At 39.7% G+C, this 20371-nt stretch overlaps 1 protein-coding gene across 6 annotated transcripts in view; it reads left to right on the top strand.

The window, feature by feature from the left end:
* Positions 1-20371, top strand: part of INSC (INSC spindle orientation adaptor protein) — a 124259-nt gene that overhangs the window by 9164 nt on the left and 94724 nt on the right. Inside the window, exon 1 of one of the 6 annotated variants that reach the window (XM_042882185.1) lies at positions 12366-12443. The exons of 4 other annotated variants lie outside the window; for them this stretch is intronic. The gene's annotated coding sequence lies outside the window, so the exon portion shown is untranslated. Of the gene's footprint in view, positions 1-12365; positions 12444-19698; positions 19732-20371 lie in introns of those variants that run through there. One more of the 6 variants, XM_042882186.1, reaches the window with a different exon arrangement.

The raw sequence follows: 20371 nt of genomic DNA, 5'->3' as shown, positions 1-20371 counted from the left end.
CTGTGGCCTTCCAGTACTTAAAGGGAGGTTATGAACACGGAGGTAATCAACTTTTTACACACGTTGATAATGACTGGGAAATAGGAATGGTTTTAAACTTAAGAAGGGAAGATTTTGATTACATGTTGGGGGGACGTTTTTTACAGTGGAGATGGTAAGGCACTGGCACAGGCTGCCTGGAAAAGCTGAGGATGCCCCATCCCCAGAGGTGTTCAAGGCCAGGTTGGATGGGCCACGGGCAGCCTGAGCTGGTGTTTGATGTGACAGTTGGCAACTCTGCCTGCAGCAGAGGGTTGGAAGTAGGTGATCTAAGCCAATCTGTGTTTCTATGAACTAGCATTTAGAATAGTTGGAGGTCACTGCAAACTATCACTTCACCAAGTTTAACGTTGCTGTTTCTCAGGGCTCGCTGTTATCTGAGACACCACAACCGTGTCTGTACTCAGAAAGAGGAAATACCTGTGGTGTATCACATACTGTGGTGTGAGGAATGACGTCTGAATTTACAAAGCCAAATAATCATAAGTGACTAAGGGCAGAATTTCTTTCATTGCACACTTCATATCAGCTGTTAATTTTTAAATGTCTTACACGCGTGGGAATGTAAATGTCAGGTGAATTTCAGCAAAAATAACTCATGGAATATCTAGGTTCTCATTAGTCATAGGCACAGATGAAGATGGTCCAGATGTCAAAAAGTGTGAATAACTTATTTTAAGTAGGCCACAGTCTCAAACACTGAAGTTAAAGCAGATGTGCCATGAGAGCACTTCCCATAGGAAGCAGCAGATTGCCAGTGCCAGACTAGGAGAAGCTGAGCTCTGTTGATATTTGTTTGTTCTAGTTTGCCCTTCAGCCTTCTGGAATTTGTGGAGTTTAAACTCAAATATGTGGTGCCTAAAAGCAAAGCAAAAGTAAATCCCTGCTTTACCTTTTTGTCAGGGACTTGCTATTTATTCTCCCAGGCAATACGCAATCTGCATATGACGCACTGCAAGTGGGAAGACAGATTTCATCATTGCCTGATGTCCGATATGCTCGGTTCTTGATGGCTGCAGCCTTGTGGAAACTGAGAGATATTTACCGATGGACTTGGATGTGTAAGATCTGTGGTAAATATAGATGCAGTTTTAACATGACATTACGCAAGAGGTTTATAAATTCTTTGACCTTGTGACAGTGAATAAGTAGGGGTGCTGAAAAGTCAATCTCCGTTGCCAGAAGCTATGGAGGAAAACTATGGCACAGCCTCACTGTTAAGTCTCACTGTTCTCTTCTTTTGCAGAGCTAATCTGTCGAGCTCATTTCTTTAGTAAGAGATGACCTTTGCATAAGGATGTTGATTAATAGGTTGTTATGCAAACATAGTTTTGCAAATCTCTGATAGTTTGATGCACTTGAATGGCCAAAGACTTCTGCTTTTTTTCTTGTTTTATCACGGGAGGCCTCTCATGGCTTTGGGGCAGCTAATAAAAACTTGCTCCGTTCTCTGTAAAGGGTGGAATCAGTTGTGCTAATTCTTAAATGAAGTAGTATTGATTTGGGGAAAGATGTATCTAAGGAAATCAAACTCTGAAGCCCTTCTGTGAACGTTGTTTGACAGCCAGTCTAATGCAGGGAGTCTCATCTCACCCTTGAAGTCTTTTGCAGTTCAGATGTCTGTCTTAGGTTCAGTATGCTTGCCTGTGTCTGCAATGTTTTCTTGATCTATTCACATTTTTCCAGGTCTGTTCTGTGGCTTTGCTGGCTGTTGCATCTCTCTGGGTGACAGAGAGGCTGTGAGTCCTTCTTGCAGCAGTGCCACTGCTGAGACTTCCTTTCCCAAGGACCACACACAGGGTTTTACATTGCTTCTGATGTCATAAATCAAATAAAGCAGCCAACCCTGCTGAACTTGTAAGAGCTGACAAGGGAATTTGTCTCGGTGGCTATGTTAGCAGTGTGCTATTACTGTGTGCCGGTCTAATATTAATGAGAGTAAAACAGGGCTTGGTTTAAAACTTGTATTTTATAATAATGCATTGCTCCTTTGGAAGATGGGGAAGATTTGAATGCATTGCTGTGCTAATTCATTTGCACAGTTAATCATGTTTATATGAAAAATAGTTCAGTTTTAAGCAGTTTCTTCATACGCTGATGAAAAAATCAGTGAGTGACCTGCTAATAGGAACATTATTCTATCAATAATCTGAAGGTTGAATAGTAGGAATCTGTTACTTCTAAGTGAAGGAATATTTAGTTGTGTAAAAATGTCTGTGATTTCTTTAATTCTCATGGATGCCTAAAGCCTTTGTTAGAGCTATTGGAAATCTTCCATGGACTGTCAACTTCAAGGGGATAGGAGGTCCCCCTCCTAGTCTATCTGTTATACAGTAAGCCTGCTGCTCTTGGAAGGAGATTGCACTATCACAAACCTATGAGGTGTTGCTAATTTAGTTACTACCTCTTAGCACAAGTATGCAGTGTTCAAGAAACAAGTAAAGCCCCCTCTGTCTCCACTCTCTTTATGAAGTTTGCTGAGCAAGGCAGGGTGCTACCTGTGTTCAGCCGAAGAAGTAGCTTTGTCCATTCTCATACTACTTTCCCAAATCAGTTAAGTGCTATTCTGGAGTAATGAAAGTCAAAAGTGATGGAGAAGGCTGTGAGGCTGTTCAAAGGCTGAGTAGTTGATAAAACTTAAGTGTGTCAGCTCTTTGTAATTTTCTTCAGTTAGTGCTGATCAAAATTTATATTATGCTTCGGTCTTTGCTTACAGCATGGAAATAAAAGGTAACATCAAAAGGAAACTGAAGATATTGCTATAAATGCTGCTAGGCCTTGCTGAATATAGCTGTACACTATTCAGCTCTAGTGCAGAAGAGTAAAGTCTAGAGTCCAAATTGCTGCTAGAAACTGTAGGCAATAATAAAATTAGAGCAAATGTAAGGAATGGTTTTCTTATATTGCAGTATCAAAATATCTTTGGTCCTATGAACCTTTGGTGATGGAAAACAAGTGATTATGCTGGCTGGAATTCAGTAGGTCACTTGATTAAATAAGGCTCATGTTGTATTTATTCTGGAGAGCCCTTATCACACCTTTGGGATGAGAGCGTGGGATGAAGTTCTCTTTGAGCACTGTTGTGCTGGTTGCTGCAGTGGAAGTGCTACCCTTCGTTCAAAGCATCTGTGCTTTCTAGTGACATGAAAGACGTTTCTTTTTGGGTGGATAAATGAATCATAGAATATCCTCAGCTGGAAGTGACCCACAAAGATCTCTGAGTCTCACTCCGAATGAGATTAATATATGCCAGTTTAGGACTTCATGATCATCTGTACATATCCGTGCTGTCCTGTATGCATTCAGGAAGCTTGAAGCTCACAGAGAGTAAAGTCTGCAGCATTTAACTGTTGTGACAGTCTCTGCAGCAAGTCCACTTTTCTTATGAAGTGCTAGAGTTATTGTATGTATGATAGGATTGTGCTTAGACTGTTTCCCTATGTGGCGCATGAGCAACAATGTTTGATTGGCTCATATATTAATAGACTCGCTATGTTTTGTGATTTAATTGTATCTTCAGATTAATGAAAGCAATCCTCAAAAGTTCTGTGCACGAGAGCTTTGAAATGATAAAGGAAAGAGGTATTCCTTCTTTATTCACAGGACATTTACTACATCGATTTTTCTTTTCTCCTGCAAGGTGATGAGGAATAGGTGTGGTAGTTCTGATTCTAGAACCAGAAGTTTCTGATGGTGAACTTCAGTAAGCCAGTGTCCCACCTACACTGTGCATGCAGGCAAGGCGTATGCCAAACTGTGGTTATTTCAATTATATAAATGGTTGAGGACAGTCTTAGATACTCCCCTCTCTTTTTTTTTTTCCTTATCACGTTGCTTTCTGCTTATAGTAGGAGTTATCTTTATGTTTGGTGGTACCCATGTTTGTGCAAATAATTCCCAATATTTCTGGGGATCGGAAGGCTGAATATTGAGAAGGCAGATGCTTGTCAGCCCCTGTGCTTTGTCACCCTGTTGTGCTGAGAACCTGCATCCTATGTTAGAATGTTATCCCTCTGACAGCCCTATCATTGTTACTGCTCCTCTCTACCAAAGATGGCCGACTTAAAGGCACTGGGTTATTTGTGAAGAAGCTTTAATTTGCTACCTCCTTTTTCCTTTTTTTCCTAAGTGGTTAATTAGTTTTCATTTGAGATTGAGTTGTAACATTACTGCCCTGTACTCAGCTTCTCATTCACAAGATCATCACCACAAACTTGCTTTGTTTTGTTTTTTTTTACTGGTGTGGATACATTGTTCTAGTTGTCAGACCATTGTTTGCCTGAAACCATGTATTTTGGGTATTACTTCCTAACTCAATACCCATCTAAAGACTTGGTCATTACGTGCTGTGATCCTAGCATGAAAGCAGGGTAAGTCTGTACAGCACGTTGAAGTCTTGTATTTTATCATTTGCAACAGATTGCCGGCTGCATTCTGCATACTTAATTTGTCTAAAAAATTGCTTTGGCCAAATTTTCACATCTTAGAGTTATTCAATGTACTCTAATGGTCTTTATCTGAGAGTTATGTTCGCGCAATGGGGGATAAAATGGACAGTTTTTCATTTCTGTGTAGTTTATTGACTAAATAAGCAAGACAAAGGCAGTGGAAAGGGAAGAATAGCCCTTTGCTATTTAATATTTTTCCTTTTGTAGAAGGTAAAGGATTTAGCCTAGCAAAAGTCATTCTTCCTCAAACAAAGAGCATGCACAAGTCTCAATGAAATAAACTGGCCTGAAGCATGTTCTCCATAAATTCCAGACTGGGCATGCATTTTGCTGAGTCAAGAAGGACATAAGTGACTCACTGGGCTGTGTGGGAACCAGGACCAGAATCCAATTGGTGCACTAACCAGACAACCGCATCAGCCCAGAGAAACGCCTCAGTTTCAAATGAGCCACCAGGAGCAGCTGCTGCCTAATGGCACTTCAGGTAGGCATGCTGTGCAGCTATTCCTATGAGGTGGTACAAGGGGGACGTGTTCTTTTCCTTATTGTCTTCCTAAAAGCTTCTAAACTAGGTTTCTCTGTGGTTTCATCAAAGCTATGTCAAAATGCATAGTGACTCCTTTTTGCTCCATGCACTGTAATGAAAAAACAGCAGCTGTGCCAAGTCTGGTGTGGAGTGGCCTATGCTCTGAGCCACAGGGTGGTTGGCGAGGTTATGAGCAGGGAGTGAAGATCAATGCAACTAATTTCAGTGAAGTGTGACAAGCAGTGCCGAGGTTGCTGGCCCTGAAGTAACAAAGCAGGTGTCAGGTTTTAAACATTCTCATTATTTTGCTTATCAACGTCCTTAAGTACTTTGCTGGGCTGGGATCCTGGTAGAACAGAAGTCCTGGGTGTTTTCGCACATTAAGTAGTGTAAACTGTTTTGAATTTACAACTTTTCATTAGGTTATCTAAGACGGGTGTGTCGTTTGTTTTGTTTGGTTGCTTTTACTACTTTTTTTGTGCTTGTATATTGGTTCTCTCATTTCAGATTCTGCTATTAGATTGCTCTGGTTGTGTGTCTAAAGGGCTTCAGAGGTGGGGGAAAGAACCAAAAACAACCACATAGAAACGCCATGAAAACCAGAATATACCCTTCCAGAGCTTTGTAGTTCTTTTTCTGAACAGCCTATATCTTGTTGAATAAGTCAGAATAGAGAAGGAATCATTTGTATTCTGATCTGCAAGAGAGATGAGCCTGAGGGCTGCTGTATTTGCACTTTAGACTTTATCTGTGGTTTCATGCTATCTAGAAACAACTGATATTCTTGCATTTCCTTCAAAAAAAAAGCAAGAACAAAAAATTGTGCAGGTAAAAACTTGAAGCTAAGAACAAACCACCATAACTGATGTAGGAGTTATACTAGAAACCAAGCACTGTAGAGCTTCATTCTGCTCACATTTCATTATTGCATTACACACTCCTCTATCTTTGGTGATGGTACCTTTCCATTTTTTCAAGTTTTAATGCCATTTTTATATGCTACTGAAGAAGAAATTGAGGGGCTGGATGCGGTGAATTTTTTTAAAGCTATTGTTAGCATAAACTGGTTGAATTAAGTGCAAATGAATAGTCCTTCTGGCTGCTAAAAAGAAAGCTGAATCAAAACAGGGAGCTGTAACAAGGCAGACAGTGGGAGCTGAACTGTGCTTGTGCTGTTGTTGCTGTTCTGGAAAAAGATTTTTACAAGTTCATTGAGAGTCTGAGAATGCAGCTGTTCGTCCATAGAGAAGCAAACTTTAGGCAGGGGAGTTTTGTTCCAGCTTTGGAAACTCTGTCTTCCCCAGCTAATGGGTTTGTCTGAGTTAGATGGCCTTCAGTTTCCAGTACCAAAAACTGAGCCAAGGAAGAAACCAGAGAAGATATGATTGTAGAAAAAATTATAATTATACTTTAAATAAGCAACCAAATGCTGATCTTTTGGAAATGATCACCAGATGGACCTGACTATTTGAAGATTTTCAAAGGGGATGAATTGGCCACTTCTCCTCTGGAAACTCTTTTTGGTAATGAAACAAGAGCTCAGCTTCATTGCTTGCTCCAGCAGAAGTAAAGGGAATTGAGTCTGCTTTCGACATTATGCCAACTGCTGATTAAGACTTTGGATTAATCTCTGTCTTCCAGTGGGGCCCAAACTAGTAGGCGGGACAGTGTTAACAAAGGAATAGAGTTGGCAGAGCTTTGTATGTTGTGAAATTCAAAATGGTTTCCTTGATTTATTCGAAGTCAGGTACTGAATGAACAATTGCAGACAATTAGAAAGCCAGTGTGAAGGCTGCGCAGCAACTGCTCTTTGCCTTTGGTGTTGGGAGGAGCCACGAGGGAGAGACGAGCTGGAAGGAAGCATGTTGCCAAAGATGCAGCAGTATTCTTGTTCTCCAGATCACGGTCTCCACACATGGTTTAAGAAAAGTGGAAGGAAGCTGTAACAGATGTGGCTATATGCTGCCAGCACTAGGGACCAGGTAGACTACTAGCTTAAAATCATCTGCAAGAGCATAGTTGAGAATTAGGGCCAGTCTGTGAATGTAAGCATAGTCCTTTTCCACTTCAGGGCAGAAACGAGGCCTTGATGATCCTAACAGTCAACTAACACCTTTGAAAATTCTTGTTTAGTAACTTTCTGTTTCCTTCAACAACAACAAATACACCAGAAACAACCCCCCTGTCATTTGCCGCCAAATTGAGCCTTTCAATTAATTTCAATTCATTTATTATGTGTGACTGAATAATAGCAAAGTGACACAAAACTAAATCATCACCTCACTTGTACTACGACATTACATACCAGCAGCGTGTGCATGGAACTCACACCTAATGCCTTTCCCTCAGAGTTATAAAGGTGAGGGAAAAATCGGAAGTTGTTTTTAAAATGTATTTTTAAACAAGATGTAACAGCATTCACTCCCTTCTTGATGAACATATTAATTCAGCTGTGTTCAATGTCTCTTGGAGTAATTTGACCATAGGTCTGCTGATAGACCAGGCTGTTTACCTCTCTTTTCCTTCTCTCCACTCTGCAGTGGGCAGAAATGCACTCAGAAGTCAGAGTAGGAAATATCTCAGTCGCTGGCTAGAAATGAGCACTGCCTTCCTCTGTAGTGATAAGAATATCTATTTCATTTTCTTCAGATTATTTTAACTATTGCAGTAATTAATAGGGTATTTTACTAATAAAGATTTATTGGTTGGATGCTTTGAGTGATCAAAGTTCTGTATTGTATGCAACTTACAGTAGCTAGTTCCTAAAAGCTATAGATAGAGTGGCAAAACTTCAGGGAGAGCAACTGAATATGCTTCTGATTTTGCAACATCCCTCCAAATTCTTTTGCTCTTTAAATTACTCTCCGTACCCCCTAGCTAATTGTGAGAACCAAGTGACTTTTATTTATTGTTTTTCCTAGCTGACTGTTTCTGTAGTATTAAAAAGTAAATCCTGAATAGAACTTCAGAAATGATTTCTGTAGGATCAGAGCACAGGCCAAAGTCATCAACTAGACAAGATAAGACATGAGTGTATAGGCAGAAAGCAGCCTATAGTATTTGCAACATGGGTTGAATTTTCTGTGTACGGAAGTGGTGTTCAGAGAGGTTGTTTTCCACAACGATGGCTCATTGTATCACATATTCCAAACTTCTGTTAGGTCAGTGCCTACTTCAGGGCAGAGCAAGAGAAGATCAGAAGTGCACATTGGTAAACCTGGGTTATCGCGTGCTGATTGTAGCTCTCTATGGCAAGGTGAGCCGTATTTTCAGGTGGTGTAAACCAGCTCTGCTCCATGATTGCTATCTTTTGCTGGGATCCATACTGTCCTCTGGTAAAACAAAAGCCGTTATTTGCTTAAAGTTATGTTCCTAATGGATTTGTATTAAAAAATGACATAATTGCAGATGTACTTTTCTATTATCCTGGAAATGTTATTTGATCCTAAAAATCAATGTACATTAAATTTAGCATTTCTGGTGTTTTTTGCTTTGTTTTCTTTATTTTAAAGTCTGATCCTCAATTCTGATCTGATTCTTTGAAATGGTTCTTAAATATCTGTTTCACAAGATCTACTTTTGTTTGGAGAAAGAACTTACATGAAAACTTGTTTGCTTGAAATGGAAAGACCTGCTGATCTTTAGCTGTGTTAAGATTGCAGCTGGAGTCCCAATGGAAAATTTAACAGGTATAAATACATATATCAGAATTTTTTTGAGTTATCAGAAAGCAACCATTAGAAAATGTAAAAATACTGTTGGGAGCAATCTTCCAAGGCTGGCTGGACTCTCTGTTTTCCCAGGCGCTGCAGCTGACAAAGCCAACCTATTCAGAGAGGCAAGCACAGGAGGAATTTAAACTAGGTCAACTTGTTCTCAAAGATCAGGATCTGAGTAACTTGAATTTTTTTTTTTTACCCCCCTCCCACACTGCCAAGCTTATGGGTTTTAGACATGTCTATCCTAAATGCAATGGAGTTTAAATGCATTGATTGTGCCAATAGTGGACTGATCTTTGGGTTTTTCATTTGTTCCAAATTTTGTTTGTTACAGGCCAGGTGAGATGTGTCAGGATGGATGGCTGTATTCTGTAGGTAGTATTTATTATGTGTCAAAAAAAATCACTGTTACTGTGCAATGGAGCAAGCAGCTGTAATGGTTGATGTCAGGCCACACGGCATGTCAGTGGTAGACTGAAACATCTGTGCCTGTTCCTTAGACTTCTCTTTTTCAATTTAATGTATCGATCTGCATACTATTAGGGCAGGCAAAAGCTCTGCTCCTGGGACACTGTAGCCTCAGTACCAGGGATAATTGTTACTGATCGCATGAAGTCCCACCAGGAAAGATTTGAATGGTGGAGAATCTCTATATTGAAAGAAGACAGACAGAAAGCAAGCTTGGGAAGATATCCCACTGCTTTTTGCATATTCAATTTCCTGTGTCTTAAGAAACATGCTTACCTTTGTTTTATTTTGGTCTGATATCTATCCCTTGTGGTTTCTCCTCCCTCTCTCCCCACTCATACAAATACTCTGCCAAATCCAGAATAATGTGAAAAAAGAAAATATACTAGCTATGTCTATACTGAGGAAGTGGTTTCCTTAGAAATGGTAACCATATGAAAGCCATAAATGCTGATACCAAAACTACAGTTGAATATATACGGATGTGGGCTCTGGAAAAAAGGAAATGGAATCTGTTTGCTAGCTAAAAGGAAAATCTTGTTGCTGCCTAGGATTTTTGCCAGAGCACAACTGAAGTAAGGTTACTTTTGGTGTGTTGTGTGGCTGCTTTTTTCCTCTTGATTTCTGTATAAGATGCTCTTAGAAACCTGAGCATGGGTGAAGAAGTCTGATTTGATTTCATATTTTCAAGGATTAGCTACAAGGAGAGATGGTTGTATGCTCTAGAAACATAAGAGCATGGCTATGCTGCATGGAGCTGTTAAGACACTGCTTTATAGCAAGTGAGGGGCACAGATTTACCTTCCTTTCAGGTACTACAGCAGCCATGGCTTGGCTAAAACACCATGTTAATTAGTCTTGCACCTCAGCTAAGTGTTTCAGAATGGTATCTGTAGGGTTATGCTGTCTGATGTTTGGAAGATAGGTTGGTCACTGCCAGTTTGGAGCTTCTACATACATTGCTTTGTATGACAGTCCTCCACTGGTAGAAGGCTTTTGGAATAAACATCCCTGCGCTTCAGTTGGTTTTGAATAAAAATGAAATTTCCCTTTAAAAGATCTGTTATCCTTCTACTTTGTGAGGTATAAACATTAGTGTCTCATTTATTCTGCCAGGATTCCCATTTTGATGCAAGTTACAAAGTGGGTTAATAGATTTCTTTTAAAACAGTGAGGAGGAATGAATATACAGCAGTCACAGAAATGCACTGGAGGTTGCCAGCTAATAGGATTGACATAGAAAGCAGAACTGATTAGAACTACAGAAAATGGGGGTATTTACTTGTAGGAAATTGAGCCCCTATGCAAGGTTTTGTAACTTCTCCAAATATGTTTGATTTTAAGCGCTTCTGGAAAAATTATTAAATGAAGAGAAAGTTAGAGGTTAAAAAAAAAAAAAAAAAATTATCATGTTGATTTTCAAGAGAAAAATGGATTTTCCTTGTTTAAGGATGAGTAATGTACTGCATATTACTGTCTGAAATGTGCTCTTACCATTGATGAAGCACTGCTCTGTACCAGGGACTTACAGTCTCCAACAGACTGACACTTAAATCTGGAAGCTTTTGGTGCAAAGAGACTTGTGTGTCACTTTTTTTTTTAATATATAAATAAAATCATGGTTGTTTTCAATGCAAGTACCTCCCCAGAGCAGATTTTTCTTTCATATCTGCTTTCTTGCATCCTTTTGTTTGACTATTCCTGCTTGTCTTCCCATTCCTCTCCCCTAAGCATATGACAGAGGTGAATGTTCATAGGACTTTTGAGGAGAAGGTGACCTCTGGCTGCTGAAGAAGAAAAAAATTTTTTTTTTTTTTAATTTAGAAAGAAGAAAAAGCTAGCTTTCTGCTTTCACAGATGTATTAAGCAGCTCCTGACATTGTGGGAGTCCTGGAAAACCTCAGGGAGTGGTTCTATTTCATTCTCGGTGCTATTAAAAATGCTGTGTCTATACTTTAGATAAACATGTATGAATTATGAAATGAGGGAGAGGGAAGATTATGGGATGGCATACCCAATGCCTTATGGAAACGTTGCCTGTTCCTTTGTTTAGTTAATATTACTCTAGCTGAAAACAATGTCAAGGGGTTTGAGAAAAAACCTCTCAACGCTTGATGTTATGGGAGCAGGCTTAGGCTCACTAAGCATCATGTCATTTTCTAGCTGATATGTGTACCTGACCCTTAATGTCTGTTAATTGTAATATGAATGAGAATGCAGGGCACCTGCATAAGGTGGAGAAAAACTGTGTTTTGCTATAATTGTACAGCAAGGGGTGTCCGAGTGTTTTGGAAATGCTGCTTGTGAATCCAATCTATTTGGAGTCATTAATGTATTAGTTTTGGTGAAACTTCTGCTGTGTGATTGAGACAGCAAGGAATGGCAGAAAATGAGATGGGAACACAGGAGCTCCAAGTCCCTGTGCCACAGTATTCCTCTCTGTGCCATCTGAAAGGGTGATGTCAAGTCCTAGGCTAAGTTGTTCCTTCTGCAAGTTACACTTAGATTTTCTTGGCAACCACACCAGCTCCATTCTTGGGTTACACTCCCTCCAAATGCATGGGACCTCTGCTCCCCATGACAGCCTGCTTCTGGGGAAGGGCCTGTCTGCAAAGAACCAGGGGGGAAAACTGATTCCTCCAGCCCTCTCCACCTCATTTCTTCTGGCTGTGGTCACTCAAAGCAGTCTATGCTGAACAACTGTTCAGAAATATGCGTGCTATTTTGTACACTCAATATTTCATTTTTAATCCTGCTCAGCGCAACAGTGATGGGTAGCAGCTTTATTGGCAATGTACCTTGAATGTCTCAGTTGCTCTGGGCTTGCTATTAGGCTGTCCAGGGGATTTCAGAACTATAGAAGTGTTTTAAAAGTTTAATTCACGAAAATAGACAACTTCCCTTTACCATAATAAAATGTGGATCCAAGTTCACATTATTTTTTGTTCTTTGTTTATCTGTTTTGTTTGTTTGTTTGTTTTGTTTTCTTTCTGGGCAATTTCAAGGGCTATGCTATCTTTTTACTACTCTGAATTTCTTAGTAGATGAAGAATTTGGCTTGCAATCTGGCTTAACTCAGTGACTTTCCGACAGGTAATTTTTCAGCCAGAAGTAATTGTGGAACTTTTCAGAGGATCATCACATACTTAAAGAATGCAAGCCTGGGCCACTTGTGCAAAGGAGGAATGTCAGCAGATGTAACTCTGTTTAGTCTGAGAGCAGGAGGGGAAGCAGGAAACACGTGTAAGTAAAGCAGAGTTGACCACTGAAGGGCAAGAGTACAATTTGCTGAGGCCTAGAATTTTTACTAAACTAACTTGTATTACAGCATCCCTTAAAAACTCCTTCAAATAGAGAGGAATTCTCAGTTTTTGTGAGTAATGGAATAGGGGTGCTTGGTATGAACTGATACAGAATCTGTTGTTTAAAGCCACTAAAGATTTCAACTAATAGTTGATTAAAATATATTTTGCTCTGAAGGAGCTGGGACTTAAAAAGTGATAAATACTTCATAAGAAGGGGAAAGTAGCCAGTAAAATAAGTATCAAATTGCAGACAATAGTCCCAGGGGCCACTGAAAAGCAGACCTTCCTCAGGAATTCAAGAACTGTGTGTAGGAGGTCTTCTGAAAAATCTGGCCAGTGCTTTTGCATAGGTGGTACCAAACATCAGCTAAATTCCCAGTAGTCTAGTGGCAGTAAACAGTCTGTGCCTAAGCCCCTTGCCTTTGCCAGGCTGGAACCCTTTTCCCCTGGAGAAGCATGTAAATACATATGAAGAGCAGGAGGCATTATATTGTGCCAGCAGTTTCAGAGGCAGTGAAGCAAAGGAAAGCTAAGTAGTCAATTCTGTAGCCATTCAAATATGTACTTTGAATCTAAAAAGCTGGCTACAGTTGTATTTTCTATAGTGTGATGCTCACAGTCCCTGGGGCAAACTTCACTTGCTGGCATAGGCAAGTGTAACTTCCATTAAAATTAGTAGGATCTGTGTCTGCTGAATTTGGCCCTCTGCCTAAGGAAAATTAAATGCATTGGCAAGTTAGCCAATGTTCTTCTATTTGGGGTGCCTGGTACTTATTCTGCAGTGGTCCAGATTCACATGAGATAAACTCCAAAAATCAGTGAGCTAGGAGGGCTCAGGCACGATGCCAGTTCACTTCCCCCCTCTCTTTTAAATGCTAGCAACGTGGGAGCTGTGCAAACATGGTTGCTGGCAGCCTTGAGGCATAGTAGCCTTACTTATGCCTTGGACTTTGTTCTCATACCCACAATAAGGAGAATTCCTCCTTTAACAGTCATGTCCTTTATTTAATTAATTTTCTGAATCCCTTTCCTTATTTTGTGAGGGAGCTGAGCTGTCCTTTCACTGTAATCCAAGGAAGAAGAAATTATCCCTCTGCCCAGACATCTTAGGAGATTCAGACCTCTCTCTGAAAGTAAGGTAGACACTTAGAAGTATAAATCCCATTACAATTAATTGAGAGTCAGGACTGCAGATTCCCCAGATTATTATTATTATTATTAATAATAAAGAAATTTGGTTTCCTAGGTGCCAGGTGGCATGTGTTTAAAGAAAGAGAAATCTCATTGTGTGCAATTTGAAATTGCGCTTACAAAGGAAGCAGTTGTACAAGATGCTGCCTAACGGCACTCCTTGTGTGGTGTGATGAGTGACTTCTGAAGTGGGCAGAATTGTATTATCTGAAGTTGCAAAATCAGTGTCTCTTAGAATGTTTACAATAACATCATGACGGTGATGAGTATTGCAGAGTGCATTTTCTTGCTGTGGATTAAACAATTGATTCTGAAAGATTAAAATGCCCCACCTGCCTTCTTGCACACTTCTGTTTTGCCATGTCAAACAATATAAAATGAATGCTGCACTTCCCTCTATCTAATTGAATAATTTACTGTAAATAGCTGTCATTTACTTTAGAGCAGTAGGGGATCATTAGCCAAATGGATGTGAGTAAGTCATGCCTTTAATGCGTTAGAGGGGCCTAAAATGGAATCATCTAAATGGGACCATCAATACAGCATGCTGAATTAAGTCAGAGGCACTTAAAGCTTTAAGTCCTCTTTCTTGTAAATTACATGCTCCCTCGGCAGAAAGGTAATCAAGAACTTGCATAAAATATGGCATCTTTGTTTCAAAGCTTTATTTTTAGTGAAGAAAATAGTACAATTTAGATGACATGATTGGTAGGTATAACTGTGCTTTGGATTTCCCTCATTTTAATTACATTCCTTTCTTACTGATTGAAGACTTCTTGCTTGCAAATAGCTACTTGTGCTGACTAACATTGTCTCTATTCTGTAAATAAGATGAAGAAGTAATAAAATAGCTTCTCTTGACTTTTATGAGTATGTGACCTGATAATTATTTGCAGAAATTTGTTTTGTACATGCAATTTTAGCAAGATCTTAACCCCTAAATATACCACATGTTTTGGATTTATTTCACTACTGATATTACCGTTAGGGCTATTGGGTATTTCAATATGTTTGTCTTTCTTACTGATTTCTCCTGGCCTAAAGCTTACCTTTAGTCCTCCTGCTCTGTTCTCTGACATCTTGGAAGAGGTTGGTCTTCATCTAGAATCAGAACGTCTAATTTCAATCCTATTTGAAGAGGATGCATCAATGTAGGTAGCAACTGTCCTGAGGTACAAGATGATGATGTTTGTTTGTTTGTTTTTTTAAATTAGGGGTAGCTTTAACTTCTGTTACTAAGGAGTGTGTTCCTTTGTGCAGTTTGCTGACATGGCTTCTAACGTCATCCATTCTGTGCTTACTGCTTTCTGAGTTGAGGTGAGTGCACGGGAACAAGTGGCACTTCCCTTCTGAGATTTGACTTTTCTCTCTTTTATTGTCATCTTATATGTCACCACCAAAGTTGGTGACAAGCCTTATTGTAGAAAGCAGGATGACTTCCTTATTTTCATTCCTTAGCTGTAACCACTGTCCTCTGCTTCCTGTAAATGATTTTTTTTTTTTTCCTTTTTATTGAAATGGTTTATTTAAAGGTATATTTGTCTTGTGCTTTGAAACTTTTCAGATTCTGCTTATGAACTGCTTTCACTTATATTGGATGAGTCATGAGTCAAAAGCTCCATCCTGTAGATCCACTATGAGTAATGCTCGGCATTTTCTTGAGTTCCCTTTTAGAAGACTATAAAATTAAAAGAAGCATCTGTTTTGATATCTTAATGGACAATTAGGTGGCTGGATCTCAGAACTGATTTACATTTAACACCGCAATAATTTAAACTTTTTTCCTCCAGTTCACTGATGTCCCTTTTCTTGCTTGTATGTACATGTTGCTGGTTGTAGCTATTGAACTTAAGAAATAATTTTCAGTATTTGGGACTGGTATGGGGGCATTGATTGAACTTCTGGGGAGGGTTTTTCACTGAGGTATGTGATGGCAGAAGCTGTCAAAGCTGGTCCATCCACGCCAGTTTCAAATTGATATGTGGCATTAAAGCCATGGTAGTGAATGTAGAGAGCACGTAGTTTCAAAAATCTTCTTTCATATAGGCCCTGACTGAAACGTCACACACAGTGCCTCTGAAGCTTCTGTCTTGAGTCTTGCCCAAATAACTTGTATTTAAATGTAAACTGATATGCTCATTATCTACTGCTGGTGGGGACTGAATTGCCTCCTAGACTATTCAGACAGCAGATCCTCCCTCTTCTTGGATGCCATGATATTAGCACATGAGGAAATGCCTATTGGCAATACTCAGTGAGTCACTTCACATGCCTGGCCCTCAGATATGTACTGGCATAATGTAAGAGTAATTTGGTGCAGGCAGTTTTGAGGTCCAGATGATGTAAATGTGGATTTGTTGATAGATTCTTTAAGCTTTATGAACACTGGAAAAAAAATAACAGGCGTATTTGTGGATGGAATATATGCTCTATCCTCATGAAGGGTTAGGAACATATCAGTTTTATTGATGAGACTGATTATTGGTATGGGTAGTGGTAGGAGATGATGGGTTTTTGGAAGTGAGTAGAGTTGTGTGGGGGGACTTATCATGAAAAATGGGGCATAAAACTTATAAAGTCTCTACTGTAGGTGAGCAGGGTAGCATTGGTGAAATGACGTCTCTGGAGAGATTTTGGAGTTTGCTTTGCAATGCTTGTCTTCTTCTTGTAAGTGGGAGGTAGTCTGCTCCCATACGTTGCATGTAACAATAGAAATGAGACTGAAGACTGAAGTTTTAGATCAATGGATTAGTCTCGGCTAAGTTTTGTTCTGTTTCCACTGAAATGGTCAACACCAGACTTCTGGAAATGGGCATTCAGGAAGAATTTTCATGCTTAAAAGTGTCCCTGGCCTTTTAACTCCCCTCCGTGGAGGATTAGTAGTGTACAGACTCCCAATGGAAGGGAGTGACCAGGCTGTTTTGAAGCTGGCACTACTGTGCATCTTTTTGACTTTCAGTGAAGTATTAGTAAGGAAATTCTGTGGAATAGCCATAAGGAATAGCAAGGCTCTAGCCAAAATTGTGGATAAAAGTTCAAGGTTATGGTGATGCTTTTCTATGAGAACGAAAAATAGTCTGAGATCTGAACACTTTCAAGCTTAATAATTAGGAATTTCTTGAATTTGGCTGCTTACAGCAAAAGCTTGGCTCTGAAACTTTTACTTCCTGCTAATTCTGGTGTATGTTTCTCTACTTGTTCCACCACAAACTTTTAAAAACTCATGATGATAAGAAGACATTTATCAAAATATTAGTTATCTTTCGCAATGAGACTTGTACAGCTTGAAAGAAAAAAATAAATTATTTTTTAATATCACTTTTTAGAAAATGGTGAAATCATATGATACGGCCATCCTGGAACAGTTGATGAAGCATTTTATCTTGTTCTCAAAACTTGCTTGCCAGTTCCTTTGTGTAATAAGCCAGCGATCATCAACTGAGCAGCACTGTCAATTTCTGTAGTTGTGCTGATATGTAAGTTGCTGGAGTCTAGCAACTTGCTACGTATTTTGGAGTTACAAATGAGACAGAAGATATAGGCCATAATTTGTATGCCTTCCAAATTCAAAGCAGTGCTTCTACACAGTCACTTTTAATCAAAACATACAAAATTCTACTAACTTATGTACTCTTCCTTGACCCTTCAGTTTAGAAACTCAGGTTTTAGAATAGGAGGAGAAAAGAAAAGGAAAACAAAAAACATGAGACAACACCATCTGAACTTTGTCAGTTCCCCTGGAACTCAACAGTGTTTGAGTTTGACAGAGGCTGAATGCAGCACGTTGGTTTGAAGTACGTTTTGCACTTTTCTCTCCAAGCTTTTCCCAAAACAAGGCTTGATCTCTAGCATAAGTCTAATGTGTATAGGGCAAGTCCCCCTGAGCCTTTCTGATGTGGTCTGACCGCATTATACCTGTCCTGGAGACACTGAATATGGGAGCAATCCTACAGAGCAATTCATTATACTTCTAGTTCTTCTGGGGATTCCCCATCTCCATTGTTGTTGTAAGTTTTTGGCCCTTCACATCACTCTTTGTGAAAGATGCAGGGAGAAAATATCTAACTGGATACTCTTGATAGTAGTTCAGAAATATAAAGGCAGCAGTTTCTAATTTAGTAAAAGAAGAAAAGAAAAACCCCACTGCTGCTTTGTTACTTGACTTCTGTGTAGAATTATAATGGATAGGCTACAGACTTCTGCTGGCATACTGTCTGGGGGAGGTAATTGGAGTTATTGGAGGAAAAAAACCCAAAACAATATTCAAACCTTGCTGTGCTAAAACACTTGTGGTTTTTGTATACAGGCACAAGCTTACTGCTTCTTTTTTCAGCTTGTAGGAAGTTTGTGTTACTCGAGTGGATTTGTCTCTTAGAGAAGAGATTCTTTAAGGCAATTAGCATGAAGACTGGTACAGGTTCACACACTTGCTGCTAAGCTGGCTTCCCTGGTTCAGTATTCTGTTAAAGTAACTCTGATTGTTTTTCTTCCCTATTAACTTTTCTATAGATCTCTAATGTCCTTTTGTTTCTCTTACCCAATATGTAGAAGAAAACAGGATGGTAAATTTTAGTGATAGAAGTAAGAAGTTTGTTGATAATTAAAATAGATACTGCTCAATAACTAAAGAGAGGTGGTATTAGATTTTAGCTTTTAACTTTTAGGTAAATGTGCACTTATTGGACTAAAGTTGGTCTTAAGATTTTCATAGTTGTGCCAACAAAAGCAATTGGATATTAACTCTCCAAAATGGAGAAAATTAATGTTGCTGGCAAATATTGTGGAAATACCACCATTGTTTACCATGTAATGCCTTGTAATACTTCCAATAAAGACTCTGAAAGTGTGGGCTGTGACCTGAATTAATAATATTGTTTTGCTCATCTCTGTTTAAAATGTCAGATATTATATATTTTTTTTTCCTGTAGGAGAATATCAATATAAGTAAAAAATGTCTTTCAGACTTCCTGTCTGACAGAAAATGGATTGTTACAGAAAATGGATTGTAGACAGAGATGTGCAGGTGTTACTGTCCTCTTTCCTTGCAGCAGGCAAGTCACTTTTACGTGTCCTTATTCTATTCCATTTATCGAAGCTGTTAAATATTAGGTTATCATATTCTCCTGGTAAAAAACTACAAGATTGGATTGTGTAATATTTGGCTTAAATTAAGTCACTTAATTTCTGTCTCTTCATTTCCTACCTGAAGAGAGAGATGGCTTTATTTTCTCTCTTCTCATTTCAAGCTTAATTGGGACTCTTTTTGTGTTTGTAGGGGGAATAGCCCCCTACCTAAAAGCCCATGTACCATGCTTACAAATAACAGTAAAACTGCTGTACTCTATAGACATTTCTTCTGAGAAGCAAAGCCGACACATGGAAGTGGAACTTGGCTTGAGTGAGGTGAGGCCATGGAGTAAGCAGAGTCATTGTCCAAGTCTGACACATTCAGTAGGAGAATCAAAGGAACTTGATGAAAAACATCAGTTTAAAGAAAAAAACAGTAAGGTTTACATACTTGAGTTTCAATTTAAAAGTAACATAGCAGAAGTGTAAGAAGGGAGGGGTGAATAAATGCCCTTCCCACTTAAAGCAGCATCTAAGAACTTCCTTGCCTGAGGATCTATTGAAAAATCATGGAGGAGACGTACAAAGAAATCTTTCATTGTGGTTTTCTTTAGATGTTAGTTCTTTTGCAGCTCATATTTTGTCTTGTGCCACATACCTGTGCCACAAGCTTGCCTGAGGTTTAGTTCAGCATTCCCTGTTGCTGTCAGCTGTCCTACGAGGCGCTGAGCCCAGCTGCAGGCTGCTTGCTCATGTACAGATCCCCCTTTGAAATCTGTTTGCAGACTGCTGCTCTAATGGCAGATTGTTCTTCTCTTGCCGCTGGTTAGGCTGTGCGTATATCCCCTCTGATTGCAATCTGTGCTCTATGCGGTGGTGTTCTGACACAATAGCCCTTTTATTTCTGTCCTTTCCATGAGAATAGACTGGGGAGGAGACGAGGTCCCATCTCCAGGAGAATGGGAGAGGTGAGATGTGTAGGTCTTTAGGCTGGAATGCGTTTGCATGTGACCACTGTCAAGGGTAAAAGCGCGGGAATTCCGTTTGTTCACACTGACAATGCAAATCCCTCGGGTCTGTAACTCAGGTGCTGGGAAAAGGGCGGGAACTCCCTGGCCAGTGACCTGTGGTGATGGTGCAGCCTCTGCGCCCTGTGCATCCACCAGTCATGGAATTTACAGCTGGTGATTCTACAACTTGCATCTAGTCACGCAGGAGGAAAAAAAAAGAAAACTGAAAAAGGTTATCCTTTGTCTGATGATAGCTGGACACCTGAGGGAACACCATCAAGTAGTGGCTGAGGGGTAGGAGTTGGGGGGGGGCGGGGGGGTGCAGGTGTTGTCATGGTGATCCAGTGGGGAGACAAGCTGGGCCATCAAACTGAGCATCTACTTTCAGAAAAATCTTGGAAGCCAAGAGACCTTTGCCAAGCAGGGATGCCTCTACTCTGAGTGCTTGGATTAAGGTTTGCTTTGATGCAGGTGATACCAAGCAGGTTTTCCCCTTGGTTAAAACAGGAAGGGAAACTCACAGTCTGCCAAAAAGCAAGGGAAATGTGAACGCAGTGGATCTGTACCTCTCAGCATTTTATGGCAGTGGATCTGTACC

The sequence above is a fragment of the Lagopus leucura genome, unplaced genomic scaffold (genome assembly GCF_019238085.1).
Source record: "Lagopus leucura isolate 7727_CA_CO unplaced genomic scaffold, USGS_WTPT01 Super-Scaffold_100033, whole genome shotgun sequence".
NCBI classification, from domain to species: domain Eukaryota; kingdom Metazoa; phylum Chordata; class Aves; order Galliformes; family Phasianidae; genus Lagopus; species Lagopus leucura.
Note: the sequence above shows the minus strand (reverse complement) of the source record. Positions and strands in the feature narration are given on the sequence as shown.